Source organism: Ranitomeya imitator, chromosome 4 (genome assembly GCF_032444005.1).
Source record: "Ranitomeya imitator isolate aRanImi1 chromosome 4, aRanImi1.pri, whole genome shotgun sequence".
NCBI lineage: Eukaryota > Metazoa > Chordata > Amphibia > Anura > Dendrobatidae > Ranitomeya > Ranitomeya imitator.
In genome coordinates, this window is record NC_091285.1 from 20,927,599 (window position 1) to 20,950,244 (window position 22,646).

The 22,646-nt window shown below is 44.8% G+C and overlaps 1 protein-coding gene across 1 annotated transcript in view; it reads left to right on the forward strand.

Annotated features, from left to right (window-relative positions):
* The window catches only part of FGD4 (FYVE, RhoGEF and PH domain containing 4), a 121,680-nt gene that overhangs the window by 281 nt on the left and 98,753 nt on the right, over positions 1–22,646 (forward strand). The window lies entirely within an intron of this gene.

Genomic DNA, 22,646 nt, shown 5'->3' on the forward strand with positions numbered 1-22,646 from the left:
AAAAAAAATCACTTATCTGTTTCTGGAAAAGTTGGGTGACATCCACTACGGCGGCTCTTATTCCGCACTACTCAACTTTCCCAGAGCCCTGAATGAAAAATGTTTCTAATTATATAGTGATGGACACTTTTCTCCTGTGTTGTCGTCTTTCTAGTCAGACCGGCCATTCGGGCAGCGCCGGCTCCGAGCGTTTACTGGCCTGTGGGTAACAAAGTCCTTTTGACCTTGAAGAGATAAAACTTTGGCGGTTGTTTTTTGTTTTTTTGCGATACAAGCTGTACTTTTTATCTGCCATTTTTATCTCTTTTTATTACATTTGTTATTTGGGGGTGGAAGAGGCGAAATAACCAGTAAACAGCAATTCTATCATTTTTTTTTTTCCCTCCTATCTTTGCATTCACTATTTGGCATAAAAATTCTGATATTTTATTTGTTTGCCTAATTTTATATACAACAATATGAATTTTTTTTTCTTTTTTTATTAGAATATATTTTTTTTTTCTGTCTCGCATAAAAATTCTGATCATTTATTTGTTTGCATAAGTAAGCATGCAGAAATGATTTTTTTTTACATTTATTACATTTTTATATCAACTAATATAAATATTTTTTATTATTATTATTATTGATTTTTTTTTCCCAAGACGACTTGAACCATCACTTGTACAACTGGATAATTGCAATTTACTGTCCAAGTACCTTTCTCCTGTATGTAGAAACTTGGGGGTCCTTCTGTAAGCCCCCCTCACTGCCACGACGATCATGTTGTGGAAGGGGGTCACTCATTTCCAACCTTCTTAAATGCAGCTGACACTATTGACTTTGGCATTCAAGGGGTTAAGTTTCTCCATTCACAGCTGTTACACCTGGGCGCCAGCTGCATAATACAGCCGGCACTGATGCTATATGAAGAGAATATCTGGGCAGAACAAGGCCCCTGTGTGTGTGCCGACCGTTCATTCAGGATTCTAGGAAAGTTGGGTGAAGCCCAGGGTGCAATCTTTAAGGGTAACCAACCTGTCAGCCATGTTTTCTGAGAGGCCGACCCCGTGTGTGGCTGTGCCCTGTGATCACACACCAGCGCCTGAGTCACTGAGTCAACACTTGTCATTATAGCCGCACCGATCCGGGCCTGGTACATAATGGTGTCTACCGCCATATACTGTGTTTATTAGTGACGGACGAGCGTGCTGGGATAAGGTAACATAGTAACATAGTAACATAGTTAGTAAGGCCGAAAAAAGACATTTGTCCATCCAGTTCAGCCTATATTCCATCATAATAAATCCCCAGATCTACGTCCTTCTACAGAACCTAATAATTGTATGATACAATATTGTTCTGCTCCAGGAAGACATCCAGGCCTCTCTTGAACCCCTCGACTGAGTTCGCCATCACCACCTCCTCAGGCAAGCAATTCCAGATTCTCACTGCCCTAACAGTAAAGAATCCTCTTCTATGTTGGTGGAAAAACCTTCTCTCCTCCAGACGCAAAGAATGCCCCCTTGTGCCCGTCACCTTCCTTGGTATAAACAGATCCTCAGCGAGATATTTGTATTGTCCCCTTATATACTTATACATGGTTATTAGATCGCCCCTCAGTCGTCTTTTTTCTAGACTAAATAATCCTAATTTCGCTAATCTATCTGGGTATTGTAGTTCTCCCATCCCCTTTATTAATTTTGTTGCCCTCCTTTGTACTCTCTCTAGTTCCATTATATCCTTCCTGAGCACCGGTGCCCAAAACTGGACACAGTACTCCATGTGCGGTCTAACTAGGGATTTGTACAGAGGCAGTATAATGCTCTCATCATGTGTATCCAGACCTCTTTTAATGCACCCCATGATCCTGTTTGCCTTGGCAGCTGCTGCCTGGCACTGGCTGCTCCAGGTAAGTTTATCATTAACTAGGATCCCCAAGTCCTTCTCCCTGTCAGATTTACCCAGTGGTTTCCCGTTCAGTGTGTAATGGTGATATTGATTCCCTCTTCCCATGTGTATAACCTTACATTTATCATTGTTAAACCTCATCTGCCACCTTTCAGCCCAAGTTTCCAACTTATCCAGATCCATCTGTAGCAGAATACTATCTTCTCTTGTATTAACTGCTTTACATAGTTTTGTATCATCTGCAAATATCGATATTTTACTGTGTAAACCTTCTACCAGATCATTAATGAATATGTTGAAGAGAACAGGTCCCAATACTGACCCCTGCGGTACCCCACTGGTCACAGCGACCCAGTTAGAGACTATACCATTTATAACCACCCTCTGCTTTCTATCACTAAGCCAGTTACTAACCCATTTACACACATTTTCCCCCAGACCAAGCATTCTCATTTTGTGTACCAACCTCTTGTGCGGCACGGTATCAAACGCTTTGGAAAAATCGAGATATACCACGTCCAATGACTCACCGTGGTCCAGTCTATAGCTTACCTCTTCATAAAAACTGATTAGATTGGTTTGACAGGAGCGATTTCTCATAAACCCATGCTGATATGGAGTTAAACAGTTATTCTCATTGAGATAATCCAGAATAACATCCCTCAGAAACCCTTCAAATATTTTACCAACAATAGAGGTTAGACTTACTGGCCTATAATTTCCAGGTTCACTTTTAGAGCCCTTTTTAGAGCCCTCAGGTGTTATCTGAGCATGCTCGGGTGCTAACCGGGTGTCTTCGGCGTGCTCGAATAACATGTCCGAGTCCCCACTCCTCGTGGCTCTTGTTGGGGTGCTAGTAAAGGAGCTGAGCTGTAATACCACACACAACCTGTACTCAAGGGTGGCGCTGTACAGCCCCTTTTGTACTTTTGTGTCCTCACCTGCGGCTGCTCCTCGCTTCCTGTCGTGACTGTCACTGCGGATTACGTCTTTTCCCTCTGTGACCTACTTAGCCTCTCGGGTTCGTCTGGTTACATAAACACGGGCATTGCCTACACATTCGATGGCTGTGGGTCACGCTGCGGTCATGAGGCCGGGTATGCAAGGAAGTAAATTTATGGGCCCCTTTCCCAAAATGGCATCTATCCCCTTATAACCTCTCTGCACGGACTCTTCTGACCTTTAGATGATTCTGCGGGCCATTCTGTGTTTTTGTTTTTTATCCTCCTCCTCGTCCTGACCGCCACTGCAGACTTCTCCTTTGAGCTTCCATCTTGTCGTATCCTCTTGGCAGACCACCATTACACCTTCTTCTGTTTTAGCTTTGAATCTTCCCTGATTTTACCCCCTACCGCTATAGAAAGCCTAAATCCACCCCTGACATGTCTGTTTTAGTATGTACTTACTTTCCTCATGAAACCTCTTTCCATATTGTTCCATTCCTCAGTTATTCCGCCTGGCAATATATCAATAAATTGACAACTGGGTGTTACCATTCCTCGTATCGGTGGGACATGCTCCTAGTTGGCGTTTTTTACTGTATCTGTGACTGTATATGTATAGGAAAGGGAAATGGTAACGCCCTGTTGTCAATTTGTCAATTTTCAGGAGGAATAATGGAGGAATGACAAGAGGTTCCGCGGTTCTTTCATTGGAATTGAAACCATTTCCTCGAAATGACAACAGAGGTGTTTGAAGAGCAGACAGGGTGTTACCATCCTACTATTAAATGGATTTATTTGCAAAAATATTGGCACCCCAATCTTAGGAAGACCCAGATAGACAAAAACAGGGAGGCGGCTGCACGTGTAAGACATTCGGGCTTGTCTTAGGAATGTTCTCTGTTCTGTCTTGTCTCGCACGTGTCATCGCCATGTTTTTACGGTAGTATTTTGACCTCTTTTTTTTGTAGGCAGCCTTGCTGGGCATTGTAGTCCCTTAATTTCCTTTGTTTGGAAAAAGGACGCCATTAATAATGACAGGATGAGAGGGCTCCGATCAATGCTGCCGCCTCTTGTTTTCTAAATCCATGGCCCCAGGACACGTCGGCTCGGGTACATTCACAGGTTGTTTTTGTTTTTTTTCTGGAACCTAAAAGTTACGCAATGTATTGACCTGATTTGAAAAACTCTACACGCCCCTTCCCAGCAGATGTCTCCTATCATTTCACACTTATCACACTCGATCACTTCTTCCAGAACTGGACTGGGCGGACGATTACTGTATTCAGCCGACGTGCATAGACTTACAGGTGGGAAAGTAATCAACCCCTAAATTTAAAGGGGTACTCCCCTTTGGACCGTCTACTTATTGGAAGGATTCATTTAAAATAATCTGATCACAATCTGTCCTCTAACTGCAATCCCTAGCGATCAATTTGTGGGTAACCTGGCATCAAGTGTTCAGTTTTCCTGCAGTGCCCCCGCAGGCCATATTGGGTATTACACCATGTTCATGTAAAATGTTATTCCTGATGAAATAAGTAATCTCTTTATCCAAAGGAGGACGGTTAATTTTGTTATCCAGCTGCTGGGATCTCATGATCAAGGCGCTCTGCAGTCCCATCCTGCTCATGCTCAGCCTCCGCTCCATTCATTTTTTTCATGGGACTGCCAAGTACAGGACTTAACTATTTCCGGCAGTCCCATTGACACTGAATTGAGCAGAGCCCGAGCATTCTCCCCTCTGGTCTGCTCCATTCAGGATGGGACATGTCCAATTTGGCCAATTTCTACCTTTTAGAAGGGTCCCTAGAGAACATGTAATCACGAAGTGTCCCCCTGCTGGGAGGTCCAGTGATCAGTTCAGTGTTCCTTTTCCTACAGCGCCTCCACAGGGGATATGAAGTATTACACATTGACCATTTAAATGAATGGGTTGTCTGTGTCATGCAAGTCAGAAGAGGTGGCGAAGATGCCAGCAAGTAGAAACGGGTTCTAAGTCTGTGGCTTTTGGTCCAGAGGTCTATCAACATGGCCCCTGGATGAAGGTCCTGCAAACAAATGTGCATAGGAGATATATATACAAAATTATAACCTCCAGAAACTTTTTTTGTATGAAAGCGTAATTTAACTTTTTTTTATTTGTGTTTTTTTTTGCAATATATTTCATCGAAACTGCTGTTTCAATGTCCAATTCATGCTCCTTTTAGAAGCTGCTTTTAACTGCAGCTCAGCAAAGATCTGCCCACTATAGTCAAACGGTCAGTGAACGGGACTGTAACGCTGGTGGGTGTGGACACTCACTGCGCCACGGGCTGGGTTTACCATAGGGGGGGCATGACTAAGTGTCTAACGGGTCTTCACTAGGGCCTCTGATGGTGAGGATAAGCTGGGCAGCCGGTAGACAGCCAGGGAAGTCCACGGGACTGCAGCCGCTGACTAGAGGGTCAGAGTCGTGGGAACGGGGTACAGGAGGGTGAGACAGCTGTTTAAAGCACACGAGCCGAAGTTGGGGCAGGCAGCACAGGATCAAAGTTTAAAGCCGAGGTTGGGAGCGCAGAGGTCAGACAGGACGGTTACACAAGCCGGGTCGATAATTTGAGAATCAATACAAGCAAACGCATAAACAGGACACTAGCCGACAAACTAACTAGGGTCCTACTTTCGAGCAAAGAGTGGTGGGAGGCAGGCTGGCACGGGATCTTCCTGGGAACCTGATCTATGTAGGACACAGCAGGGTTAGATTCCTGCAGAGACCGGCCATGGTCCCCTAAGGCCAAACGGAAGATGCATGCTGATGCAGCAGTGCAGAGGAGTGCTGTAAAAGGCAACTCAACGAGACGTCCTGACACGAGGAGACGCCCTGCGGTGACCATGGCGAGTAGGATGGCGCTGAGGAGGTGTGTGAGTTACCACTGTGATGGGGGCTTTCACTGTTAGAGTAAGGGGTGAGGAGCAGAGAGGGTCAGACAGGGAAAGTCCTGTTCACCGACCGTCTTGAACACAGTGGACAGATCTTTGCTGAGCAGCAGTTAAAATCACCTTCTAAAGGAGCATAAACTGTAACACTTTGGGAGAGAAGGAAGGAAAATAAACTGATGAAGTATATTACATAATTTCATAACTTTGCAATGTCTGGAGGATAATTAAATTATTGGAACTGCAGGTGACTTGTAAGAAAGTTTTTTTTTTTTTTTCTGATTTCTTACAAGTGCTCAGCTCTTCCCAACCAGAACGCTTTTTCAAGGAATTGAATATGAAATCTAGCGTATAAGCCTGCCTGTCGCTTGTCATTAGGTTGGTCATGTGCCCAGATACTTAATAATAAAAGCTTTTGTCCCAACCGGTCTATCAGGAATAATAAACCATCCGGGAAATTTTGTTGAGTCGGTTTGTGTATGAATTCTAATTTGTGAAGTAATTTTAATATAATAGCATAAACATTTATATCTGGCCTTCAGAGGGTTTAAAAAAAAAAATAAAAAAAATAAGCCGAAACATTTTAACACCGAATTAACCACTTCAAGTCCAGGGCATTCTGAGCTTTCAGGTCCCAAAGCCACATTTAGCTGGGGGGTATTTTTAGTTTTTTTTTTTTTTCTTTTTATTTGTTAGATGTTAATTTTTTTATTCTATTTTTAAAAACTAATACAGGTTTTTTTTATAATTATTAATAATAATAATTATTATATATTTTTATATTTGAAAAATAGTTTAAAAAATCTAGTATTGTAAAAAAAAATATATATAAAATTTTGTAATCTGAAAATTTGTGTTCATCTTCTACTTAACATTTTGGGGTAATTTGGTCAGGTTGAGGGTTGTTTTTTATACGCAAATTTTTTTTATAATTTTTTTTGGATAATTAACTTAAAAAAAAAAAATGTTAGTGGAATTTTCTGTGGATTTCACACTGCAAACCTTCATCAATTCTGCCATACGTGAACATAACTTTATAGTCTGCCCTTAAAAGATTGGCAGAAAAATTAGAAAATTTGAGGGACATTAGTTTGTCTCAGTATTCAAGAGAAGAATATAAAAAAAAAAGTTTTTTTGTAGACTGGAATACCCTTTTTATCACCTATTCTTGAGAAAAGTTAGATTGATGTGGACCCCCGCTGATCACCAGAATTAAGGGACTAGGTCCCCTTTCCTCCGCTAATACTCCGTTGGCTCCAAGACTGTGACCAGAAGACGTTGAATGGAGCATTACGATATGTAACACATGCCTCACATTACTGTTATCTATGGCCTTGCCATAGACTCTGAATAGAGTAATACCCCTTAAAGAGTGTTTTCCCCATCTTCATATATGGGTATTTTCGGATAGAGCTTATAAAAACAAACAATTTAGCAATTTACTGCTTATTAAAATTTTCAGCCGTTCTTGAGATATTAACGCTTTTGCTGCTCGTTGCCTTGGAGACCTACCACAAGCTGAACGGCAGCAGTGGTCGGTCTCCTAGGTAATGAACCGTAAGCAAAAGAAAAGTGTTAATATCTTAAGAACGGTTGCAAGTTTTAAAATGCAATAAATTGCAAAAGTGATTGTTTTTACAAGCTCTATCCTACAATACCCATCCATGAAGATGGGGAAAAAAACACTTTAAGTAGACAAAAAGTTGAGCTGATGACCATATACCAACAAACTAATAGAAACGTCTCTAAATACTAGTTTCTAGTGGGTGCAAGTTATAATTTTCTATATAGGATTATCTTGGTAACACGTCATTAACTATTTGCATCCTCGCTTCATGGAAGGTAATGATTTCTAAATCTCCTCCCGTTCTCTTGGTATTTCTTGGAAGATTACTATCTTTGTTCCCTGATCCACCTTGGGTGTTTCCCAGGATCTGCAGGTATTAACCTGTCTATCTCAAGCCACGTTGCATTGGAAGGTTTGCAGAGCTCAGGATATCCAGATCTAGTATTTTTTTGTTTTCCGGTGACAATATTATCCAGCCACCACTAGAGGGAGCCAGTGTATAATCCATGTGCAGTTAGCTCCCTCTAGTGGTGGCTTCAGGCAATCAGAATTTTCACATTTTTACTTTTTTGATTTTGAAGCTTTGCAACCCAAAATAGAGCTGTGAACCTTGTAAAAAAATATAAAGAAATGAATCCTCACAGAATTTAGGACTTAAAGAAATAAGAGGTGAAGATTTGCTTTACATTTCTTAGTATATCTCTTTATATGAAGGCTTATCTCCAAGCTCCTGGTTCGTTCCCTGCGCTTTGCTGCTGCTGTGTACTTGCTGCCTTTTGTTCAAGATTTCCTCACCTGGGAGAGCACTTGAACATTAGATAAGAGAGTCATTTATTAATCTGGTCTCAAAGTTCGCTCTCAAAGGAATTCTTCCAAAGACGAATTGCAACAAAAAGAAAAACTCATGCTGAATTTGTAATTTGCCCTCCAAAATGTCCTTTTCCAAGAATTAGACTGTTTTTAATAGAAATGGATTGGAAGGGTAAAAAGGAGCTCACCACACAGCATGATGCCCTCGCAGGACAGTCCCACCACACAGTATGATGGCCCCACAGTACAGTCCCACCACACAGTATGATGGCCCCACAGTACAGTCCCACCACACAGTATGATGACCCCACAGCACAGTCCCACCACACAGTATGATGACCCCACAGGACAGTCCCACCACACAGTATGATGACCCCACAGTACAGTCCCACCACACAGTATGATGACCCCACAGGACAGTCCCACCACACAGTATGATGGCCCCACAGGACAGTCCCACCACACAGTATGATGACCCCACAGGACAGTCCCACCACACAGCATGATGCCCTCGCAGGACAGTCCCACCACACAGTATGATGGCCCCACAGTACAGTCCCACCACACAGTATGATGACCCCACAGGACAGTCCCACCACACAGTATGATGACCCCACAGGACAGTCCCACCACACAGTATGATGGCCCCACAGGACAGTCCCACCACACAGTATGATGACCCCACAGGACAGTCCCACCACACAGCATGATGCCCTCGCAGGACAGTCCCACCACACAGTATGATGGCCCCACAGTACAGTCCCACCACACAGTATGATGACCCCACAGGACAGTCCCACCACACAGTATGATGCCCTCGCAGGACAGTCCCACCACACAGTATGATGGCCCCACAGGACAGTCCCACCACACAGTACGATGGCCCCACAGTACAGTCCCACCACACAGCATGATGCCCTCGCAGGACAGTCCCACCACACAGTATGATGACCCCACAGGACAGTCCCTCCACACAGTATGATGACCCCACAGGACAGTCCCACCACACAGCATGATGCCCTCGCAGGACAGTCCCACCACACAGTATGATGGCCCCACAGTACAGTCCCACCACACAGTATGATGGCCCCACAGTACAGTCCCACCACACAGTATGATGGCCCCACAGCACAGTCCCACCACACAGTATGATGGCCCCACAGTACAGTCCCTCCACACAGTATGATGACCCCACAGGACAGTCCCACCACACAGCATGATGCCCTCGCAGGACAGTCCCACCACACAGTATGATGGCCCCACAGTACAGTCCCACCACACAGTATGATGACCCCACAGGACAGTCCCACCACACAGTATGATGACCCCACAGGACAGTCCCACCACACAGTATGATGACCCCACAGGACAGTCCCACCACACAGTACGATGGCCCCACTGTACATTACCACCACACAGTATGATGACCCCACAGGACAGTCCCACCACACAGTATGATGACCCCACAGGACAGTCCCACCACACAGTATGATGGCCCCACAGGACAGTCCCACCACACAGTATGATGACCCCACAGGACAGTCCCACCACACAGTATGATGGCCCCACAGGACAGTCCCACCACACAGTATGATGACCCCACAGGACAGTCCCACCACACAGTATGATGGCCCCACAGGACAGTCCCACCACACAGTATGATGGCCCCACAGTACAGTCCCACCACACAGTAAGATGACCCCACAGGACAGTCCCACCACACAGTATGATGACCCCACAGGACAGTCCCACCACACAGTATGATGGCCCCACTGTACAGTCCGACCACACAGTATGATGGCCCCACAGGACATTCCCACCACACAGTATGATTGGCCCCACAGGACAGTCCCACCACACAGTATGATGGCCCCACAGTACAGTCCCACCACACAGTATGATGACCCCACAGTACAGTCCCACCACACAGTATGATGACCCCACAGGACAGTCCCACCACACAGTATGATGGCCCCACAGGACAGTCCCACCACACAGTATGATGACCCCACAGGACAGTCCCACCACACAGCATGATGCCCTCGCAGGACAGTCCCACCACACAGTATGATGGCCCCACAGTACAGTCCCACCACACAGTATGATGACCCCACAGGACAGTCCCACCACACAGTATGATGACCCCACAGGACAGTCCCACCACACAGTATGATGGCCCCACAGGACAGTCCCACCACACAGTATGATGACCCCACAGGACAGTCCCACCACACAGCATGATGCCCTCGCAGGACAGTCCCACCACACAGTATGATGGCCCCACAGTACAGTCCCACCACACAGTATGATGACCCCACAGGACAGTCCCACCACACAGTATGATGACCCCACAGGACAGTACCACCACACAGTATGATGGCCCCATAGGACAGTCCCACCACACAGTATGATGACCCCACAGGACAGTCCCACCACACAGTATGATGGCCCCACAGGACAGTCCCACCACACAGTATGATGACCCCACAGGACAGTCCCACCACACAGTATGATGGCCCCACAGGACAGTCCCACCACACAGTATGATGACCCCACAGGACAGTCCCACCACACAGTATGATGGCCCCACAGGACAGTCCCACCCCACAGTATGATGACCCCACAGTACAGTCCCACCACACAGTATGATGGCCCCACAGTACAGTCCCACCACACAGTATGATGGCCCCACAGTACAGTCCCACCACACAGTATGATGACCCCACAGGACAGTCCCACCACACAGTATGATGACCCCGCAGTACAGTCCCACCACACAGTATGATGGCCCCACAGTACATTCCTCCACACAGTATGATGGCCCCACAGGACAGTCCCACCACACAGTATGATGGCCCCACTGTACAGTCCGACCACACAGTATGATGGCCCCACAGGACAGTCCCACCACACAGTATGATTGGCCCCACAGGACAGTCCCACCACACAGTATGATGGCCCCACTGTACAGTCCGACCACACAGTATGATGGCCCCACAGGACAGTCCCACCACACAGTATGATTGGCCCCACAGGACAGTCCCACCACACAGTATGATGGCCCCACAGTACAGTCCCACCACACAGTATGATGGCCCCACAGGACAGTCCCACCACACAGTCTGATGGCCCCACAGCACAGTCCCACCACACAGTATGATGGCCCCACAGTACAGTCCCACCACACAGTATGATGACCCCACAGTACAGTCCCACCACATAGTATGATGCCCCCACAATATAATAATAATAATCTTTATTTTTATATAGCGCTAACATATTCCGCAGCGCTTTACAGTTTTGCACACATTATCATCGCTGTCCCCGTTGGGGCTCACAATCTAAATTCCCTATCAGTATGTCTTTGTAATGTGGGAGGAAACCGGAGAACCCGGAGGAAACCCACGCAAACACGGAGAGAACATACAAACTAGTATGATGCCACCACATTAAGTTTCTTCACACAGTACGATGCCCAACAGTATATTTTTCCACACACTATAAAGACTCACAGCATATTCTCTCCACACCAAGTATGAAGCCCCCACAGTACACGTACCCACACAGTATGATGCCCCCATAGAAAATCCTTCCCACATCATAACGGTATGATGAGGCTCCCACAGTGCATGCTACCCACACACATTATGATGTTCTCCACGCACAATATAAAGCCCCCACACTCATACACACAGTATGAAGCCCCCACATAGGTATCCAACTTGCTCTTTACTCTATAAGTATAGTCTATATTGCAGTAATGCTGTTAAAAATTCACACATTCACTGTTTAGCAGGTAATAAAAACTGAACTATGTGTGGGAAGGAACATGGGCGGTCGGGCACTGGGTGGGTCCAGAGGGGTCTGATTAGTAAGAGCGCCGCTCTATGATGGGTATTTCAGCTATCCTATGTAGATATTAGATACAAATAGGATGTTAATTAGAATTTCCCCAGCAGATGGCGCCGTAACAGTGGCGATATTGAAGCGCGGCGCTGACGGGCGGCATTTTGGAGTTTTTAATAAGTTGCACATTTATTAGTTTACTCTCTGCAGTTCATCAAAAAGACATTAATTCTTGGCCAATTTAATAATCTCCTGCAAATTAAATGCCTAATAAATGAATATACGGAAATGCATCATATTGAATGTTTTATATTAACATTATATCCTGGATTAAATCGTGACATCCTGATTAAAATTATACCTTCTCGTCAAATCCTGCCTTTAGTCCGCACCCGTATTCCGCTCATATGAACCTTATCTACTGTTTACTGTCTTAAGTTTATCATGGTGGGATTCCGAAAATGGAATTCTGCACTCGTTCCACCCCAATCTCATCATGGCCTGTTCCTCCCCCATGCTTTATACTGAAGCTCTGCTTCTTTTTTTGTTTGTTTCAAATTGGCTTCTGTGTAAAAAAAGCTCAAGCTCGGCAGAATTTCGGTGCACGGTGAGCAAAAGGCATGAACCACAAGTGACCGATCTACCGGAAAATGGATCATAAGGTTACTGCCCCTTAAACATCAGAATGGGAGGGAGGAGAGGTCCTAAAGTACCTCTGTGGAAAGCGTGATAGGTGACCTTGGACTAATCTTTATTTTTTATTACTGTAGGGCTGTGAATATTTCTTTTGAAGCAGTATTTTATAGAAATTGCCCTGTGATTAGACAATTGCGACATTGTTGTTATCCCAGTGCTTGGCCTGGAATCAGGAAATACCTGACACTCGCCTCCCTAGGCAATGATTGCCCAAAATTCAGGTTTTGCCGAGTGAGTGCTATGCTCCCTGTCGAGACCAAAATACCATTCATCAACTAAGAGTAGGACGACTTGTTTTGTAATACCATACCCAGCCACTGGGGGAGACAATGAGTTGCCATCATATCTGAGAGGAGGAAGTGTAATTGGACTAGCAATACCACCCCCAGCCACTGGGGGCAGTGATTGCTTATTCTCCCTACGACTTCCTAGCATTGATCTGAACTTTTTGGCTAAAGGCCACGTTGGATAATTGTTGGCTAGAACTTGGATGAGAGTGCGCATGTTCTCTAAGGAGAGAGTGGAATAAGTAGCTCACGAGTGGTTAATCTCCCATGAGAACAAAGGATAGGGCATATTGAAATCCGTCATGCTCAATCATTCTTCTCTATGACATCAAGGGAGAGTTGAGACTCTTCCGTACACTTAAGTTGGTCCCTTCAAAATCGGTTGCTACAGATTACGTTAATCTCATGTGTACAGCCGCCTTTAAGTGTCAACCTCTTGGCCAGTTGTACTAGGTATTGTTTTTGGTTTAGGTCCTCCATGGAAAATTATTGGAGTGGCGGCTAAGCATGTGCATTGGGAAAATAAGTGCCCGATTTCTGCCGATTGATGTGGGGCCCGCTGGTCAGACCCTCACTCGATTATCAAATTCTCACTGATCATATGTTTTCAATAGACAACCCCTTTAAGGAGGACCTGTCACCTGCCTTAAATATGACATTTTGTCATAGATGCCGCTGTTCTTCTGAATCCGGCGATGTTTTTCTTTTGTTTCTGCGTTTTTCTATTCCGGAGATACGGTCTCATCTTCCCGGTGTACAAATCTAGTCTTTTTATCCAACTGGGTGTGAGATCTTCAAATCTTCTCTGGGGGAGTGTCTTGTTCAGCACCACACCCACTTGGATAAAAGGACTAGATTTATTTTCAGGGAAGAAAGGGCCATATCTCTGGAACCGAGAGGCACAGGAACAAAAGGAAAAACATCGCCGGATTCAGGAGAACAGCGGCTTTTACACCGGGTACAAAAAAAAACAAAACTATTGGCAAGTGACAGGCCTTCTTTAAATGTTCTGAATTTGGCATTCAAACTATTAAAGCAAGTGAATGGGTCCCAGCTTTCCCTCCCCCCCCCCCCCCCCCCCCCCGTTCATTTACCGACCAATCAATTTTAATTGTGCCTTTCTCATCTCTCTTGATGCTAATTCATAACTATTGATTTTCCATCCCGGAGTTGGATAAAGCCGGTGCCCATTCTGCCACAGATATCGGCCCATCAGAAAGAGATTTTAAGGGTCTTCGGAGAAATGCTCCTAAAATCTCTTGTCATTGTGCAGGGAGGACTCTCTTGGGCCTACGCGTGAATTGAAGCCTTTCTTCTATTACTGAAGCACAGAATGTCTCTTCTTCTTACTTATCCCTTGTGCTAATTTCCTTTGACAGATTGATGGGACAGGTTGGGGTTTTCACAAAACTGCCATGTAGGTCACTGTAGAGCAATGCATTATAGAAAGACCGGTCCTAGTCTTAGCAGCCATGGGCCTCCTAAAATTCTTAGTTGCCGCCATCATTGTCAGAGGCGTACATAGAAATCAAGAGGCTCCATAGAGGGAAAAATGTAAAAATTCAGCGGGATCACAAGAGTATATCTCACAATCTTGTAGCCCCCCCCCCATCAAAATATGATGCCCCCAACACAGCCCTTCATACAATATAATGGCCCTACATACATTAAAGTGGCCCCAACACAACGCTCCACGCAGTATGATGGCCCCAACACAACGCTCCACGCAGTATGATGGCCCCAACACAACGCTCCACGCAGTATGATGGCCCCAACACAACCCTCCACGCAGTATGATGGCCCCAACACAACCCTCCACGCAGTATGATGGCCCCAACACAACCCTCCACGCAGTATGATGGCCCCAACTCAACCTCCCACGCCATATGATGGCCCCAACACGATCCTCCACGTAGTATGATGGCCCCAACACGATCCTCCACGCAGTATGAAAGGCCCCAATATAATCCTCCACCAAGTATGGAAGGCCCCCGACATAATCCTCCACCAAGTATGGAAGGCCCCTGACATAATCCTCCACCAAGTATGGATGGCCCCGACATAATCCTCCACCAAGTATGGATGGCCCCGACATAATCCTCCACCAAGTATGGATGGCCCCGACATAATCCTCCACCAAGTATGGATGGCCCCGACATAATCCTCCACCAAGTATGGATGGCCCCGACATAATCCTCCATCAAGTATGGATGGACCTGACATAATCCTCCACCAAGTATGGATGGACCTGACATAATCCTCCACCAAGTATGGATGGCCCCGACATAATCCTCCACCAAGTATAGAAGGCCCCCAACATAATCCTCCACCAAGTATGGATGGCCCTGACATAATCCCCCACCAAGTATGGATGGCCCCAGACATAATCATTCACGCATTATGATGACCCCAACACAACCCTCTGCACGGGACAATGGCCCTAACATAACCCTCTACACTGTAAAATGGCCCCCACTAGCCCTACGAACAGTATAATTGGCCCCACATAGCCATCCAAACAGCATAATGGACCCATACTGAGAAAATGAGCATAAGATTTGGAGGAGACCGCCTTTTTAAGTGAATACTGTATTACTTCAGTATTGCAAAATTTATAACAATCTATCAAACTGTGATCACAGGTTCAAGTCCCTTAGTGAGGCTAAAAAAAGTTAAAAATTTAAATCACTTCCCCTTTTTCCCAGTGTAAAAACAATACAGTTACAGGTCTCAGGAATTGATGATACAAGCTACAACTTGTCCTGCAAAAATAAAGCACTCGTATGGCTATGGCGTAGGAAAAGTAAAAAAAAGTTATGGCTCTTGGAATAAAGGAGGAAAAAAAAAAATGGAAAAAGTAGAAGAAACAGTGCCACGCATACCAACTGGTAGTGTCTGGTATTGCAGCTCGATCCCATTAAAGTGACTAGGACTGAGCTGCAATACCAGTCACAGTCTCTGGATAATGGTGGCGCTGTTTCTTGAAGGCAGAAAGTGTCTGATATTAGTGATTGTAGACACCAGCAGGAAGGTAATGCAGCATCTAAGAGGTTAAAGGGAAGCAAAGTTCAGTTACCACTAAGAGCTGTGTACACTATACGGTACTGGAACATTTCAGAGTTGCTCAGATCCTTTTTTGTTGATGGAAGTTTTTGACGAAAAAAGGAAACCGCTCCGGGTCGAGAAACTCCGGTGAGAAAGTCCATTTTTCCTCAATGAAGCTGAGATAAGTTATGCTCTGGATGGCAGCTCGAAACTCGCTAGTGGGGCATTGTCATGCATGGGCGTACTCCGCTCGCTGCAGGAAGTTACAGGCCGGTCACTTTTGTGTCTATGGTGAAGAGCATGAGAAGATCACACACATTTGGGTATTGACCCAGATTGGTTTCGAGAGGTTTTTTCTTTTTTTTTTTTAGATTTCCTCTCATGCCCATTTTGAATTGTGGCATTCCTCTGTTATTTCTGCTGGAAACGTATAAGTAAAAACTGTTACCGTTAATCCAATTAGATTGCCGGAAGGAACCAGTCTCCAGTGACGACATCCTTACGCCGGAAGAAAAGTCATTGAATTGTGATGACCATAGAAGGCGGAGAGGAATCTTATTGAATGGGGGCAGACAAGGGTGTAGCTAGGTGGTGGGAAGGTGGGAAACCAATGCGTAACGATCACACAGGATGATGGACATTATTACTGCAAGGGGCCCAGGATGGAGGACATTATACCAGGAAGGGTACCAGGATGGTACCAGGAAGGGTCCCAGGAATGGTCCCAGGATGGTGGACATTGTACAAGGAAGGAGCCCAGGATGGAGGACATTGTACAAGGAAGGAGCCCAGGATGGAGGACATTGTACAAGGAAGGAGCCCAGGATGGAGGACCGCATACCAGGAAGGGGCCTGAGCGTGGAGGACCGTGTACTAGGAAGGGGTCACAGGGTAGAGGACATTATGCCAGGAAAGGGCCCATGATGGAGGACAGTATTCCAGGAAGATGACGCCCAAGATGGATAACATTATACCAAAAAGGGGCGCAGGATGGAGGACATTATGCCAAAAAGGGGCCCAGGATGGAGGGCATTATTCCAGGAAGGGGCTCAGGGTGGAGGACATTATGCCAGGAAAGGGGCTCAGGGTGGAGGACATTATGCCAGGAAGAGGCTCAGGGTGGAGGACATTATGCCAGGAAAGGGTCCAGGGTGGAGGACAGTATACCAGGATGGGGACCTGGTTCGAGGACAGTATACCAGGAAGGGGCCCGGGGTGGGGGACAGTATACCAGGAAGGGGCCCAAGGTGGAGGACATTAGTACAAGATGGGGAGCATTATTACATTTAAGGGGGTAAGAAGGTCCAAATTTTGCACTGGGACCCAACAGACTTTAATTACACCACTGGGTGACAGGGTGACTGCCAACAAATCTTTTTATACCTAGGCTGGAGTAGTAAGATACAGGGTGAATGCTGTAGATTGAACTTTTTCCTAGGTGAAGTAAAACCTAGCCACAGGGGGCAAACAGAGTATAAACTTATAACCGGCCTAATAGAAACATCCAAACGTCAGTAAGAGCTGTAATGGCCGTCACTACCGGTTATCACTTTTAGAAAACTTTCAATAGCTGTCCAGGGTGCTTGTTCAGCCGGCAGCTCTTCCTCCCAACACCTCCAATCTGAAGCCTCAAGGGAGCATAAAGGAGAATGTGAAAAGGAGGGTAAGAAAGGTGAGGCTGCTGAATTTCAACATGTCTGATCGCTTTGTTCCCAGGGAAGACAATCTGCTGCCAGTAATTTTTTTTTTTCCCTGGGAACCAAAAGATTGACCACGTTGAAAACCATCAGTCTAATCCTTCTTTACCACAAACATCTGTCGTCAAAGAAAAATACACATTAGATGGTCGTCCAATCCATATAAATTGGCAGGTGAGTCCAATATTTGCTTTAAAGTGATGCAACAATCGTAACTAAAAGGTTGAACGGAAATGGAATACTGGTGGAAAGTCTTTGAAGTTAACCAGAAAGGGTCTACAGAAATGGTATCGTTCTTGACTTGTGAGTTTTGGATGTTGCAATTTTGAATTGAAAAGGGTTGTAATACCCCACAAAGCAAATGGACGAGAATAACGTTGTTCATGAAAAATCAAGACACTTTCTTTTTTTTTCTAATCCCGGACAAATCCCCCAATAATTGTATAGTCCTATCTCTAGATAAAATTCCTACCTTGGGACACAGAAGAAGATTGACTCCATTATCACCATTGTTCACCCTCTTTTCTTTACACCGCTTCCCTCCCCCCCTGACATAATTAAAGGCTCTTGTTGGTGCATTAACTGGCTAATGGGTTAAACCTAAATACATTAGGATTACCGATTAATCTCCATTACTACTGGCATGTGCCGTAGACCAGTCTTTCCTCAAAATCCCAAAAATTATTTTCGTGAAGACCAAGGAACCTTTCCGACATAAAAGTTGACATTTTCCAGCTCTGAGAAATTTCCTGTCATTTAGATAAATCGGAGAATAAGACACAGAGTTCAGATCTGATCTGTTCCTCTGGAGAATACAAAGATTTATACTAGACTATTTTTTTTAATGAGTCTAATATAAATTGAATATGTCAAATCTAAATTTTTACGTGAGAAAATGTAAAAAATTAAAAGGAATTTTTCAGGCTTTTTTGGGTGAACTTGATAGTACAAGCCTCGATCGGGCGTACTTCTCTCTTGATTACGGTCCAGATCGGGCAGATCAAAGACTGGATATCTGTCCTCTATGCTCCTCCTAGGTGGAAAATGATGTTCTTTAGATGAAAACCTTGGCCAATGTACATTTTATCTTGGTAAACATTACTATGGACATGGTCTAGGATTGGTTGTAATGGCGCATGAGCATCCAAGATCACCAGAGTCGGGGTAGTCAAAATTTCAAGGTGACGATCAATCCCACATTGATCAAAAAAATGTTCAAATTTACCACAAGGGACTCAAGAATTTGCATTTTGTTTTGAGGGCGAGGATAATATGAGGTTAAGGTTGGACCTTTTAGTGGGGCACATTTGGCAAATGTTTGTGGCTCCTTCGGGGCTTCTGTCTAAAACCATGAAAAATTCCCATTTTTCATTGTTTTAGATTGAAACCCTGAAGGAGCTACAAATGTTTTCCAAATGTGCCCTACCAAAGGTCCAATTTTTGGATGGAATCGCCAATGGCACTATTCCCTTTTGTGCTCCGCTAAGCCTCTGTTCCATCAGTGCCTATCTATTTTTTTTTTTCCTTGGGTAGTCACAAAAGCATGGAAGACATCTTACAAGACCTACAACGGCATAGTGCAACGCATACTATGATGTTGCATGGGGCCTAGTGACTATGCCTCACAAAATGTCTTGACAGTCGCGGGGCCAAGGTAGCACTAGAAATGTCGAGGATATCAGGCACAGAATGGAAGATCAGCTGCCACAGAGGACCTGTTTGGGCGCCAAATCAAGGCAACGCAAATCAAATTGATCATCTCTAGTCATTGATGATCATAATCATGGAGTTGATGGTTGTATTTCTATCAGATGCCACCCTTGTACTTTTCAAACCCACCATTTTTTCCCAACCAATCCACCCTTATCTACCCATCTCCCATGTACTGGAGCCAAGAGTCATGCGGTCAGTACCATTTCTCAAAATCCTTGCCTCAAGGACCCCTTCATGACTCCATACTGTCCTGACACCTATTTGACCTAGTTGACCCATTTGTCCCAATGGGCCATGGGTTCTAACCCTTCCAATGAACCATTTGCATTGACTTGTAGGTTCTATCAATGTCCACATGGGTTTCCTCCCACTTTCTGATAAGCTTAGTTCTTCAGTCTTCTTCCTTGATCTAATTTAGTCTTCAACCAAAAAAAGGAAGCAAAAAGAGTGAATACAACCCCCACTCATATTCTACGTAGCTCTGTACAGATATATTTGTCTACTTCTGTATGTAGAATGCATGGTGCGTACATGGCAAGGAAGCCGGGAAGGTAAGCGGCGGGGCTTCGAACAATCCAAAATAACAATTGTGAGGAACCGTTTCCTCCGTGTTTTGAAATGCTCTCGCAAGTTTCCTGTGGTTGCAAATTGTTCACAGCTTTACAAAATATACAGCATTTCCTATAAAGCTGCCTTTATGTTAACGCTGGCAGCGGCACGGCTCGATCGAGACGTATGGTTCTAAGAGAGGATTTTTGGCAGTCTTCCCTGCAGAGATGTAGAGACACCCGGAGGAGAGGAGACACTCATGGGGGGGTGTGAGTATGGACCATTTTCTCTGTTTTTAATAACACACACTTCCTGGGCCCTAAATCTGGACCCCTACATCTACCAGGTGTCACTTTATAATACTGGTGTCTTATGCAGTATAGGGGGATATATGGATCTCAGGTGCAACTACTGCCCCTGTATCCCCTGCTCCGGCATGTTGGCGTATCTAGGCCGGTAACGCACACCCACCAGTTCCTTTTCACTTTTTTTACTATTATGTGGTTTGGCCATAATTGGTTTGCAGCCTACTCTGTGTCTTGTACTATTATTATGTGACCTTTGCTTTTTTTTTTAGGCTATTATTAGTATTACTGTTTTTTGTTTTTTCATGGGCTTTGTTTGTTTGTTTTTGTATGTTTTTTTGTGCTTTTGGTCTCTAAAAACAGAATCTAGACATAGGATAAAGTTGTTTTTTTGCCTGTTGGATGTACATTAACTTGTGTCCATATTCTTAAGGATATTCAGATTATAGACCTTTTATAGTGTCCACAAGAGGTGGCACCTGTTGATTCCATCTTCCTTATATTTTCTGTACCCTTTAACAGACAACTCCGGCTACTTTGGTGCCAAATGGTGGTCCCAGGGCATCCATTATTCCACATCCTACAGAGAGGTCTTATATTTTTATAGATGGAGTACCCCTTTAAATAGTTAAAGGTGCACGACCATAGACAAGCTGCATATATCCCTATAACTTAGGTTGGCACCAGACTCCTATGGTTTTATAGGAAAAAGTGGTCTATGAGCAGCCACAAAGGTAGGCTTTACTTAAAGATTTCCCTTTTATTTTTTCCCCCATCATTTTAGCCCACATAATGCTTCTACTTCCATACCGCCATATGGTGCTAAGGTCATATCGCTTTATGCCGTCCACATAATAATACCACAATATATTTCCTATATAAAAGAGTCTCAATAATATTTCTTTAAGGAGTCCACAAAATACTGCTACATAGTTCTTACATATTACAATTCAATATTTAAATAATACCGCCATACTGTGATAAATACTTATATAATATATAGTGGGTGGCTGTAGTGTTCTCAGGTTTCTGCCTTCAAAAGAGGAACTAGAGCCTTAGGCAATTGCCTAGTTTGTCACCCTTAAAAGTAGCCATGGGTGTTAGGTGCCTGTCCAATACTTACAGCCATGGGTGTTAGGTGCCTGTCCAATACTTGCAGCCATGGGTGTTAGGTGCCTGTCCAATACTTACAACACTACGCGTTCTCCTCAGGCCCTGCAACATCAAATTATTACTCAATGGAGCCCCCCTCCTCTACCTAAAATTGCTGACAGTCATGTTTGTAAGAACTGATTATTTTTTAGGGGATTTCGTTTTGATTCTGTGGTGAAACCTTTTCGCCAGTATTTTATTGTCACTATGTGGCGGTATGCATTATTTGTCTCCATTGTAACAGTGAACCTGTAAGAGGCTTTATCATGAGATCTGCTTCATATCTCAATTTGGAAAGGTCTCTGCTGTTTCTCCAACGTTTGCGGAACGTTCCCTTGTATAAACCATCAGAGGCTTAGATTTATAGAGATTGTAAAAGCTGGAACATAAGAACGAGATCCCAGATTACAATCACTGGGTACAGAAAGCCATATTTGGTGCTAGACTCTCAGGCAAGGGGGCCATTACACAACTTGGGGAAGGAGTGTAAGAGGAGTCGTTCTTATGTGTTCACTACACGTATCTTGAAGTTCCTGGGTCCCAATATAAAATCTGGAACGGGGTCCCCCCACCTACCGCATGCTATTTAAAATACGGTTTTAAGGGGCCTTAGATTCCGGACTACTGCAGCCACAGCATCGGCTGTACCCCTAAAAAAAGAAAATCAGTCACTCTATTCCCAGTCTGTAATGGCTGATAACAGGGAATAATAGCTTTTAATTGCATATGCAGAGGAGATGGGGGAGATTCATTAAGACTGCCATAGTGCACGCCATTCTTAACCGTCTGGCTGGAGTACAGTCACCTGATCTTCAATAATTAGGCGCGACTGTCGCGCTCTTCTGCCATCTCTTGCGCTTTTCCCACCATCTGTCACGCTGTTCCCACCATCTGTCACGCTGTTCCCACCATCTGTCACGCTGTTCCCACCATCTGTCACGCTGTTCCCGCCATCTCTTGCGCTTTTTCCGCCATCTCTTGCGCTTTTCCGCCATCTCTTGCGTTTTTCCGCCATCTCTTGTGCTTTTCCGCCATCTCTTGCATTTTTCCGCCATCTCTTGCGGTTTTCCGCCATCTCTTGCGTTTTTCTGCCATCTCTTGCCCTTTTCCGCCATCTGTCGCGCTTTTCCCACCATCTGTCACGCTGTCCCCACCATCTCTTGCGCTTTTTCCGCCATCTCTTGCGCTTTTCCGCCATCTCTTGCATTTTTCCACCATCTGTCACGCTG